Source organism: Lepisma saccharinum, chromosome 22 (genome assembly GCF_977018435.1).
Source record: "Lepisma saccharinum chromosome 22, izLepSacc3.1, whole genome shotgun sequence".
Taxonomy (NCBI): domain Eukaryota; kingdom Metazoa; phylum Arthropoda; class Insecta; order Zygentoma; family Lepismatidae; genus Lepisma; species Lepisma saccharinum.
The window spans coordinates 13,678,810-13,690,896 of NC_139250.1; the positions used below are offsets into that span (position 1 = coordinate 13,678,810).

General features: G+C 37.9%; 1 long non-coding RNA gene across 1 annotated transcript in view; it reads right to left on the reverse strand.

Annotated features, from left to right (window-relative positions):
* LOC146004906 (uncharacterized) overlaps positions 1-12,087 on the reverse strand; it is a 79,884-nt gene that overhangs the window by 11,885 nt on the left and 55,912 nt on the right. The window contains exon 3 of the long non-coding RNA XR_014443968.1: positions 7,910-8,093. This is a non-coding gene — a long non-coding RNA (uncharacterized LOC146004906). The remainder of the gene's footprint in view (positions 1-7,909; positions 8,094-12,087) is intronic.

A 12,087-nucleotide genomic window follows, 5' to 3' on the forward strand; every position in this document is an offset into this window, starting at 1 on the left:
AAAATTTGTACTTACGTATATGAGTATAGTGCTCTTATTGTAGAACGATGTTTCAGAGATTGACTATCTCTTTCCTCAGGTTCGTATAAAAACTAAGTACTTGGCATAGTACTGCGTCAAAAATGTAAAATGAGGATTGTGGTTAAGGGTTGGTTAGGGTACATTTAAAATATTAAGTTTTTGCTATTAGAAGTACGTAAAAACCAAGCCGTTCCCTAATAAAACTTGTACAGTAGACCTATTCACAGGTAAAAAAGTTAAAAAAGTTAAAAATCTAAAAAACCTGCATAAATCACAATGCAACCTGCAGGTTTGGCCTTTCCTACCCAACTGTGCTTATCCATCCACATGAAGGTCAATTCACAAAGAATATTTCCCCTCCCCTTAATTTCCTCGTTTCCCCTTATTACATCACAAATCCAACGTGAATTCACGTTCCTCTCTTGCAGCTTGCATAACTTCCGGAGTGACGTGGAAACCGATATTGGGTTCAATCTTCCAGGCTTTATCCCATTTTTTGAGGAAATTGATCCACCCTTCTTCCAAATTTCCTTCGTCCCTATTAAGATTATTCTTCTCCCCCCCTACAAATACTCGCTGTTTCATACACGTTTCTTCCTAATTTCCTCCCCTCTTTTCTGATTATCTCTTTTTTTGCGATTCTATGCCCACTTTCCAAAATGTGTTCTGAGAGACCCGTTTTGGGAACTTTTTCCCTTATGTCCTTTTCATGCTCGCTCCATCTTTTACCCATATTTCGGCCCGTCTGTCCTATGTACTCCTTCCCGCATTGGCATTCTATTCGATAAACCCCCTTCTGTTTTTCCGGTATTTCCCTAGTTGTCTTTCCTTTCTTATAATCGGTGAAGTATTTTTCTACATTCTTTGGTGCTTTCATCCCGCAAACGATTCCAAAATCTCTCGTTATTTTTCCGATACGGATTGATGGTAAGGGATGCCAACGTACTTTACCCTCCTATTTTCGATTTTTTCCCCTTCTTTTTGATCCCCTTCTTTCCTAATAATTTTCCGTGCTTTCTCCGCTATCTTATCCATTTCTCTATTTGTGTATCCGTTTTTTAATCCTGTTTTTCTTATCCACCGAATTTCGTTGTCTTTTTCTTTTTCATTATTGCATAGTCTACCGACCCTAATAAAAAAGTTAAGGAATACGTTTTTCTTTGTTATTTCGGGGTGCGCCGATTCCTTGTTAATATATAAGTTCCCCGATAGGGGTTTATGATGTACTCCTGTTCTAATCCTATTCCCTTCTTTCAAGATACTAAGATCCAGGAAATTAATTTTTCCATCGCTTAAGTTTTCCCTAGTGAAGTTTATTCTTTCATCTTGTTTTTCTAATTCTTCAAAAACCTTGTTCAGTGCTACCCCCTTTCCTATAATCAAGATATCATCAACGTATCTCCCATAATATTTAATACCCATTCCTGTTTTTTCCAAAGCTGCCTTCTCAATGAAGTGCATAAAAATGCTCGCTACTATACCCGAAATGGGGTTTCCCATCGCCAAGCCTTCTTTTTGTCTATAAATACTGTCATTGACATAGAAAAAATTATATTCCGTTACAAGGTTATACCATCGTACATATTCCCAAGCAGTCAGGATGTCTATTCCTTTTTCTAACAGCCACCTTAGTAAACAATCTCCCGCCCACCCCCTCGGTACACTTGGGTATAAGTTAACAACATCAAAACTACTTATTGTATCCTCGTCATCAATTTCCAGATTTTCTATACATTCTTTAACTTCTACGGCATTCCTAACGCTATATTGGGTGTTCTCATTTACCTTCCTTATTCTTTTTACCAGCATTTTTGCTAGCCCATATCCCGGATGTTCGTATGTTGGTATAATAGGCCTAAGTGGTATGCCTTGTTTGTGTGTCTTAGGTATTCCAAAATCAATTGGTATGTTGCCAACTTTAATTTCCTTAATAAGGATTTTCTTTTCGCTTGTGCCCAATCTAATGCTTGTCTCTACCCCTTTTTTGATCTCTCTTCTAATCTTATTAATAGGGTCTTTCTCTATTTTCTCAAAATCGTTACCTTTAAAGCTATCTTCTAATTTTTGGTGATATTCCTCTTGTCTCTACCCCTTTTTTGATCTCTCTTCTAATCTTATTAATAGGGTCTTTCTCTATTTTCTCAAAATCGTTACCTTTAAAGCTATCTTCTAATTTTTGGTGATATTTTATGCACTTCATTGAGAAGGCAGCTTTGGAAAAAACAGGAATGGGTATTAAATATTATGGGAGATACGTTGATGATATCTTGATTATAGGAAAGGGGGTAGCACTGAACAAGGTTTTTGAAGAATTAGAAAAACAAGATGAAAGAATAAACTTCACTAGGGAAAACTTAAGCGATGGAAAAATTAATTTCCTGGATCTTAGTATCTTGAAAGAAGGGAATAGGATTAGAACAGGAGTACATCATAAACCCCTATCGGGGAACTTATATATTAACAAGGAATCGGCGCACCCCGAAATAACAAAGAAAAACGTATTCCTTAACTTTTTTATTAGGGCCGGTAGACTATGCAATAATGAAAAAGAAAAAGACAATGAAATTCGGTGGATAAGAAAAACAGGATTAAAAAACGGATACACAAATAGAGAAATGGATAAGATAGCGGAGAAAGCACGGAAAATTATTAGGAAAGAAGGGGATCAAAAAGAAGGGGAAAAAATCGAAAATAGGAGGGTAAAGTACGTTGGCATCCCTTACCATCAATCCGTATCGGAAAAATAACGAGAGATTTTGGAATCGTTTGCGGGATGAAAGCACCAAAGAATGTAGAAAAATACTTCACCGATTATAAGAAAGGAAAGACAACTAGGGAAATACCGGAAAAACAGAAGGGGGTTTATCGAATAGAATGCCAATGCGGGAAGGAGTACATAGGACAGACGGGCCGAAATATGGGTAAAAGATGGAGCGAGCATGAAAAGGACATAAGGGAAAAAGTTCCCAAAACGGGTCTCTCAGAACACATTTTGGAAAGTGGGCATAGAATCGCAAAAAAAGAGATAATCAGAAAAGAGGGGAGGAAATTAGGAAGAAACGTGTATGAAACAGCGAGTATTTGTAGGGGGGGAGAAGAATAATCTTAATAGGGACGAAGGAAATTTGGAAGAAGGGTGGATCAATTTCCTCAAAAAATGGGATAAAGCCTGGAAGATTGAACCCAATATCGGTTTCCACGTCACTCCGGAAGTTATGCAAGCTGCAAGAGAGGAACGTGAATTCACGTTGGATTTGTGATGTAATAAGGGGAAACGAGGAAATTAAGGGGAGGGGAAATATTCGTTGTGAATTGACCTTCATGTGGATGGATAAGCACAGTTGGGTAGGAAAGGCCAAACCTGCAGGTTGCATTGTGATTTATGCAGGTTTTTTAGATTTTTAACTTTTTTAACTTTTTTACCTGTGAATAGGTCTACTGTACAAGTTTTATTAGGGAACGGCTTGGTTTTTACGTACTTCTAATAGCAAAAACTTAATATTTTAAATGTACCCTAACCAACCCTTAACCACAATCCTCATTTTACATTTTTGACGCAGTACTATGCCAAGTACTTAGTTTTTATACGAACCTGAGGAAAGAGATAGTCAATCTCTGAAATGTCGTTCTACAATAAGAGCACTATACTCACATACGTAAGTACAAATTTTTAACTTTCCTTTTTTATATTCTGGATTTGTGAGTAACACGCGACAAACCTATAAAATACAATATATCCACGTTCTGGACTGATTCATTAACATAACTTCAATACTTTATTCGCAATAAATTTTTGTAACCCCCTCAATTATTTGTGAAAAATGCAGTACCTAGATATTGACATTTGTGAAAGGTAAGTCCATTTTATGCTGTTGTATTAATCAGAACTGGACGTACAGTTTTAAAATGGAATACAAATCACTATTCAATGTCTTCACCAGGGATCGAACCCCCTATATTACAAGACAATCTAATTGTCACTACGCCTTTGGTAAGGACACACACACACACACACACAAGTCAAAAACAAATTAGTAACTCAAAGAAATGCCAAAATGCTGTCTCTTGGCTGCTACACCATGCTGGTTGAAAAATATAGCATTACGAACCTCAACTGACACGGCAAGTGAAATAGGTTAGCCACAACTGACAAAAAAGTAGGGCTGAATCGATGGCGATCTGTTGGTATTCATCTACCAATAGAGCCAACGTATTTTTGGAACAGCTACGAGATCTTTCACTTCACTAGTTAGCGAGCCTAAAATTCTACTTGTGAATGCGACGACGTAGCAAGTTGCACAGAAAGAATGCTCAGAAATCACTTGTGCGTGTAAAGTCGAGGTGATAGGATCAGGTGTTTGAGTTTCGCATTCTTGCCGGGCTATTGTTGTTTTCTACAATCTTTTGTGGAAGACCGGGTAGAAGTGCTATTTTGAATTACGTTTCACGTGAAGAATATGCCACCTACACACTCCAAAATATATCGTAGGACACTTAAGGGACAAACGCGTGAAGTTGTCGTGAACGTATTGAAATTTATGCAAGAGGAAGCCGACCAAAAGGATCTGAAGTTGCCTCTGAAGAAAGTGATGGACCGTGTTTGTGCTGCAACTGGTGTCTCTGTAAATACAATAAAATCAATTAAAAAAGAAAGTTGACAGGTTAATGCGAGAACATCCTTGTCATATAGCACGCCACGTAGAAATAAAAACCGACCGCGACCATGTACAAATATTGACGATTTCGATATGTGCATTGTTCGAAGGACAATAAACAAATTTTATACCACAGACAAACAAGTACCTACAGTAAAATCTGTGCTCGCTAAATTAAAGACTTCAATAGGGTTTAAAGGGCAGGCGTCTAGTTTGTTAAAGATTTTTAGAAAACTCGGGTTCAGGTGGAAGAAAGTGCAGAATAATAGGTGCATACTTATTGAAAGAAATGATATTCACAATACGAGAATAAGTTATCTGCGTGCAATTTGTAGATATCGAAGGGAAGAGCGTCCTATTATTTATTCCGACGAAACATACATCCACAGGTCTCACACAACATCCAAAGCATGGTGTGACGACACTGTTCAGGGCCTAAAATCACCAGTATCCAAAGGGCAACATTAACATCTATTTTCATATTCTGATGTAATTCTTGAATATTCTAAAGCAAACTTCTTGGTAATTTTATGCATGTAATTGCAGAAGACTATTTACACACCAATATTTTGAACAAATTTTTAACTATTGCAATTTTTAAGTATCGGCATCAGCTCAGCTGTACAAAAAACCCAAAATTTTCCAGCTCCCCAGAAAAACAGCTTTTTAATGAAAAAAAATACCCATTCAAATAAAGCTGACTTTTTTTCGATTCTAATCTCAACTGTGAATGCAAACTAATGATTATATAAATTTGATGAAGGGTCACACAAGAACGTCAAAGTCTGAGATCGAACCACAATTGTTGCCACAATATGAGGGTGCAATTTCCCTTTCCAAGGGGCAAAATTTCCCTTTTTGCACCAATTTTTCCCTTCACCTAAGTAAATTATATAATAATAATATAGCAGTAGTAGCAGCAGCATCATTAGTGGTGGTGGTGGAAGCAGTAGTAGTACATAGTGTTAAGTATTCCTCTGAATTCGTTATTCGTTTGAATAAAAAATATTTCATTTTTTTTTTTAACATTTCAGTTTCATCACTTCCTGACCAGATGCCCCAGGTTGGAATCCTGGTCAGGAATCCATTTAATCGTTAATCCTCATCGTTAGTATTTATCCAAAGATGCATAAAAGCAACGTACAATAAACTTAAAGGAGCAGAAACAAGTTGGAATAGCAAAATAAACAAACAACATTAACATGTGGATATGAAATTCGAAATTAACATAAACTGTAGTAATGTAGTCAGATGACCTTAAAATTTCCCTGCAATTGTGGTATTTTTCATCGAAATTCCATTTTCCCTTTTGGCTAAAATTTCGGTCCAAATTTCCCTGCAAAAGGGGAAATTTCCCTTCATGTGGCAACACTGGATCAAACCTGGAAACTGAAATTGTTTATCATTTGTAGTGATATCAGAATACATACTGCATAATTTCATTATGTAGGGTGGTTATAAATTATTGAGCCCATTCCATACATGGATTTAAAATCAACACACTATTGAAGAGCCTTTCTTTTGTAGCAAATTATAGAGCAGCAATAAGAGTTAGAATCGACATCGACCAGTGGCGCCATGGTGGCTAGGTAGGAAACCTCAGTACCAAGATAACTACCATACAAGAGAAAGCCATGCGAGTTCCTTGGTTTCATGAAATCAAATCTGCAATAACTGTTCAAAGATGCTTTCCCTTCGAGCACAAGCATAATCCTCCTAGTAATGACCCCGTAAAACATTGGTATCAGCAATTTAAGAATAACGGGAAGGGCTGAACATAGGAAAGGTGATGGCAATCCGAAGACATAAATCAAGTGAGATGCTTTTACAAGAAGCCTGGGTAAATGATCTCATCACATGCGTTGTAAACAAAACTGTTTAACATAGTGTATTAAAGACGACAAATTAAATATAGATAGTTTTTATTCATCTTTAAAAGTACTCAGTAACTTATAACTACCCTGCATATTATTTCTATCATGCAAAACAGTTCCCAGGTTATTGTGAATGAAATATTGACAGTTATTTTTGTGTATAATTAACTCCTTCCCTGTGATTTTTTTCCGAGTTTGCGTAGTAATATTTTTAAGTAGCTACTGCTTCAGCACAATTCATCCAAGTATCATGGTTCATCCGTCTTTCTCTTCAGAATAGAACAGGCTTTCAAATGGTACCATGCACATGTGTACATCAAGTTTGAGGAAAGGGAAATCGGGGATAATTTGGGAAATTTCCCTCCGAAAAATCCCTTTTGGTAACTTTGGGGCCCTCTGAATCGGCCCTGGATATAGGTACCCGATTATAATCTACCTTAAAAAAATACTATGGTTTATACGTAATGTGTCCGCCAAGTTTCATTACAATATCTTCAATAGGTACGAGGGATGAGGGAAAAAAATATTTCGCAATTCTGTTTGACAATACTATTAGATAGTATTAGGAACTCACAAACTCAAAAACCAAAAATAAATCACCAACAGCTCAAATAACGCAACACCAAAAAATTGTACATAAAGCAACTGACTAAATGCTGCACACAAACGAACTCACGTTTGCACTTTGTCAGCATAATACAAAAACAGTTTACTTTCCTCGGAACTAATACTACTTCTTCTTTGTCGGCACTGAAAATCGTGACTAAATTAAAGGTTGTTGTTTCTTCAATAGCAAAACATACATTTCACCAACAAGAAAACGTATTATTCCGTTCAACACAGGCTACTTCAGTCAGGGATGTTCGTGGGTGTAATATTATGCCTAACACAGAATAAGCTATAGTGACCAAGGGCGTAATATTACGCCGAACACAGGGAAGGGGTTAAGGATGGAGAAATTGATTTGATACGTTCTGCTCAGTGCAGATATAGGGTTGCTACAATTTTTTATTATAAAATTCCCCGACATTTCAAAGTTTTTCAGTCCAAAAATGAATATTTTCAAGACATGTTTATCATCATCATTTTTGCTTTTGAACCTTGTGTTTTTTGATTAAATCTATAGGTCTGTTAATTATTATGAATATTCATTTTCACCACTTTAAAAGTAAATTTAATTCTACACGCAGAAAAACGTGAAAATTTGAAGAATAACGTAAAAATTATAATTGATATCAAACATGTCGGCAACATTTCACACCATAGCAGGCTACAAAAGTGTGCTGAAATCCTCAAATGATACAGATGCCTGTCAGTGTGAATTCTCCCTAAACAACTATTACATAAATTCAAACTTACTTGCTTAAGTCAACGAATGTATCATGCAAGTATTTTCAATCCAGTGAATGTTTCCTTCAGATATGATGCAATGAAACCAGCATCAGGTGGAAGTTTAAAGTGTAGTTCCTAGATTTATCCATTGCCAAGAGCTGTCATCATATTGCAGTGGTTGCTGGGGAAATACCGTGTCACTTTGGATGTACTGTAAACAAGAAGGTGGCTATTATAGTAAAAAAAAATAACAAAATTGGCATTTATTGCCAAATAACAGATTCTTATTTGCAATGTGAAAATTGTACAGTGTGGCCACCCTAGGACCATGATAAAATTCAAATATAATTCCTTGTTTTCAAGGCGAACTTCCAAAAAATTCAAGGATACAAGCAGATGTTTTCTCTATTTGAACTTTACGTATTGCCAGCTCTCACCACCATCACGCAAGCAGTTCTGGTCCTCACCCAGCCTCAAATCAATAGGTACAATGGGGGTAAAGGCAGCCAGAGCATAGTGCTGATCACATATTCTCCAAAATGTGCTTTCATGGTAAGGTGCTATTTGCACGGGAAACTTTTATACCATTTTTTACAACCACCAACACACATACGCACACAAATATATTGAAAATATAAAGGGTGTGTGATTCCAATGTATCCAAAAATTCTAATTAAATTAACTTAAACGGTATATACAATTTAAAATATTTAATTTAAGGTGCCGAGTTTATATTTGGAGTACTCAGACTCGAAATACATCTGCAAACACAAGTCACGAATGTTACGAGATATACTAATGTATTAAAAACTGTTAAATGTATAAGAATTTCAAACTCAAATTTAACTAATCAACTTCAAGATCTTGCAAATAACACTGGGGAACAGTGAAATTGCGGCACAGTGTTTGAGATCTAATGTAGGGCGATTTCATGCTGCTGAATAATGATATAATAATATATTTCCTGAATTGGCTCTAATTTATGAAATAAATGCAACTAAACCAAAATGGCGGAAACATAAGACATACATATAAATGAACTTCCAAGAACAATTTAATATTTCTTTTTGTGATTACAATCTTTGTACCATTAAGAAACTTATTTATTTATTTGTAAATTGTTGCTAGGCCTGTACAAGGTTGATTGTATTTGTGATATGACAATGGAAGATGCAATTCACTCTTGACTATTCGGTTTCCACCACATATGCAGCTATTACATGGTGTTGATTTTAGTCCCCATAGTAACGCAAAATTCTTTATTTTATGTTACATTTTCACTAAGCACTGTATACATTACGTAAAATTGAGAATTTTGAACAATTTCAGCCCATTTTCAAATTTTGATATTACCGAGATAAGCGTGGAGTAATTTTACCTCATACATTTTCCATTGTGTGTTTATTTTTATAACTGGAGTCAATTCAACTGAACCAATCATACAATTGGCAATCACAGCTGTTTTGTGTGCTGAAACTGTTATTAAACTTTATGCCACAAAATAAAATCTTTTTTTGTTCCCCAGTGTAATCTTCAGTCAGATTAATTGATCTGCAAAGGACTCTAACAAAGTAAGTGGATTGAGAGAATTCTGTTTTATTTTCCATGCACCTTTCTTTTCTTTCCATTGTACAAATAAAAAGATCTAAACTGTGCAAAATTTGCCTCAGGGCATTTAAAAATACAGGGTAAGTCAAAATGATGGACCCAATTTCAGACATTTATTCTGTGAAATATAATAAACAAATATTATTGTGAGACATGTGCTAAGAAAGGTAAACTGTCAAAGTTTTTTTCAAACAAATGAGAAGTGTTCTATGTGAGCACCTCGCGTAACACGGCACACATCAAGCTGATAGTCTATCTCCGGCCAAACCATGTGTAGCATGTTGCGGTCAATATCAGTAATGGCTGCAGTGATGCGGGCACGCGGGTCATCCAATGTTGTTGGAAAGTGGTGGTACGTAAACATGATCCTTGACGAAACCCCACATGAAGAAATCACATGGGGTCAAGTCGGGGGAACGAGGTGGCCAATGAAGGAGAGGTCGATCCTCCGGAGTTGCACGGCCTATCCAACGTTGTTCCAATGCCCCATTGAGATGGTCCCGAATGCTGCCATGGTAATGCGCAGGGGCACCATCCAATTGGAGAATGAAATCTGCGCTATCCTCTGCAAGCTGTGGAAGGAGCCATAGTTGCAGCATATCAAGGAAAACAAGTCCGGTCACAGTACGATCATGGAGGAAAAAGGGCCCATAAATCTTTTCATGGGAAATGGCACAAAAGGCATTCACTTTGGGAGAATCGCGATCGTGTTCCACAAATTCATGGAGGTTAGTATTTCTCCAAATCCTTACGTTGTGTCTATTCACTTTCTCTGAATGGTGAAAAGTTGCTTCATCACTGTAAATTAACCTCTCAGGGAACCCATCCGTTTTCCATTAATGCGAGGAAATCAGCACAGAAGGATGCGCGCAAAGCATAATCAGTGTATTTTAAGGCTTGAACTAGTTGCAAGCGGTACTGTTTCATTCAGCAGACAGTTTTCTGTGGAAGTTGAAGTTCTTCGGTGCCCGGTAGGTGGACTTCTGTGAATTCTGCACGAAACATGTGCGCACTCGTTCCACTGTCTCTTCCCCAGTCAACGAACGGCCAGTCGATTTTCATTTACAGATGCAGCCCGAATCTCTGAAATGTTCATACCACTTACGAATGGCCTTCCCCGTAGGTGGTTCTCTCCGATATTTGGTACGAAAATGCCGTTGCACACTAATCACAGACTTGTTCACATGATAATCAAGCACACAGAAAGATCTCTGTTCTCCAGTCAACGCCATTTTCCTGCTCGCTGCTGACTCCTAGCGGTAGAAAGTGGAAACACTGTGTGCAAAGTAAACTTTGAAAGTTAACCTTTCGAAGGGCATGTCTCACAATAACATATGTTTATTATAGTTCACAGAATAAATTTCTGTAATCGGGTCCATCATTTTGACTTACCCTGTATGTATAAATTCAATGGGATTTGGATTAATAAAAGTTGCCATTTTTCACACCTGTAGAGAAAAAAGTTGTAAAAGAGAGAATGCCATGGGGCCCCGTGAAATTATTTGCTCCCATTAAATCAATATTGTTTTATGTTTCGATAAATTAAATTGGATAAAAAAAAAATTTCTTGCTCACTTCACTCGCAATATGATTTTCTAAATAAATTACTAGAGAGAGAAGACCAAGTGTGTATTAGGCGCATCCAGAAAGTAAGACTGCATGCTGGACCACTGTGTGACAGCCATCTGAACCTCTTCGTCGCTGTGAAAATGTTGACCGGACAGGAACTTTTTCAGGTGAAAGAACAGGTGGTAATCACTGGGAGCGAGATCCGGGCTGTACGATGGATGATCAAACACCTCCCAACCGAACCTGTCCACCAGGGTTGCAGTGCGCCAAGCCATATGCAGCTTCGCATTGTTGTGCAGCAATATCACCTTGGCACTGAGCTTACCGCGTCGCTTATTCTGAATGGCTCGTCGCAATGTCCCCAGTGTTTCACAGTAAGGGTTAGCGTTCACAGTCTCACCTCTGGGCAGAAACTCGATGAGCAGAATGCCTTGTCTGTCTCAGAACACCGTATGCATCACTTTTCGCACTCACATAGTCTGTTTGAACTTTGTCCTACACGGAGATCCACTGTGACGTCAATGCATGGACTGCTGCTTGCTTTCTGGAGTGCTGTTTCATCCCCTGTGATGATCCGGTTGAGAAATTGTCATCATCATGGTATAGCTGCAGAAATGTCAGTGTCGTGCCCATGCATTTTCCTTTGTGTTCGGGTGTCAGTTGTTTCGGCACCCAAATTTCGGAACAAGAGGTGTTTGGTAACAATGTCGGGCAACAACGAGCGATAAATCTGCGGGAAATGACTGCTGAGTTATATGATCGTGATGCGACGATCCTCCAATATGCGATGCTGCACCTGCTCCACAAATCGTCGATAACGGCCGATGGCTGCCCACTGCGCTCGTCGTCATGCACATTTTGCCGGCCTTCAGTAAATGTCCTGCACCAACGACGCACCATCTGCTTGCTCATGACGTCTGGCCCACACACCTGGCACAGCTGACGATGAATTTCGATCGGCTGTATGTTTTGTGCGTTCAAGAACTTGATCACTGAACGAACCTCGCATGCAGCGGGAGATGGAATAA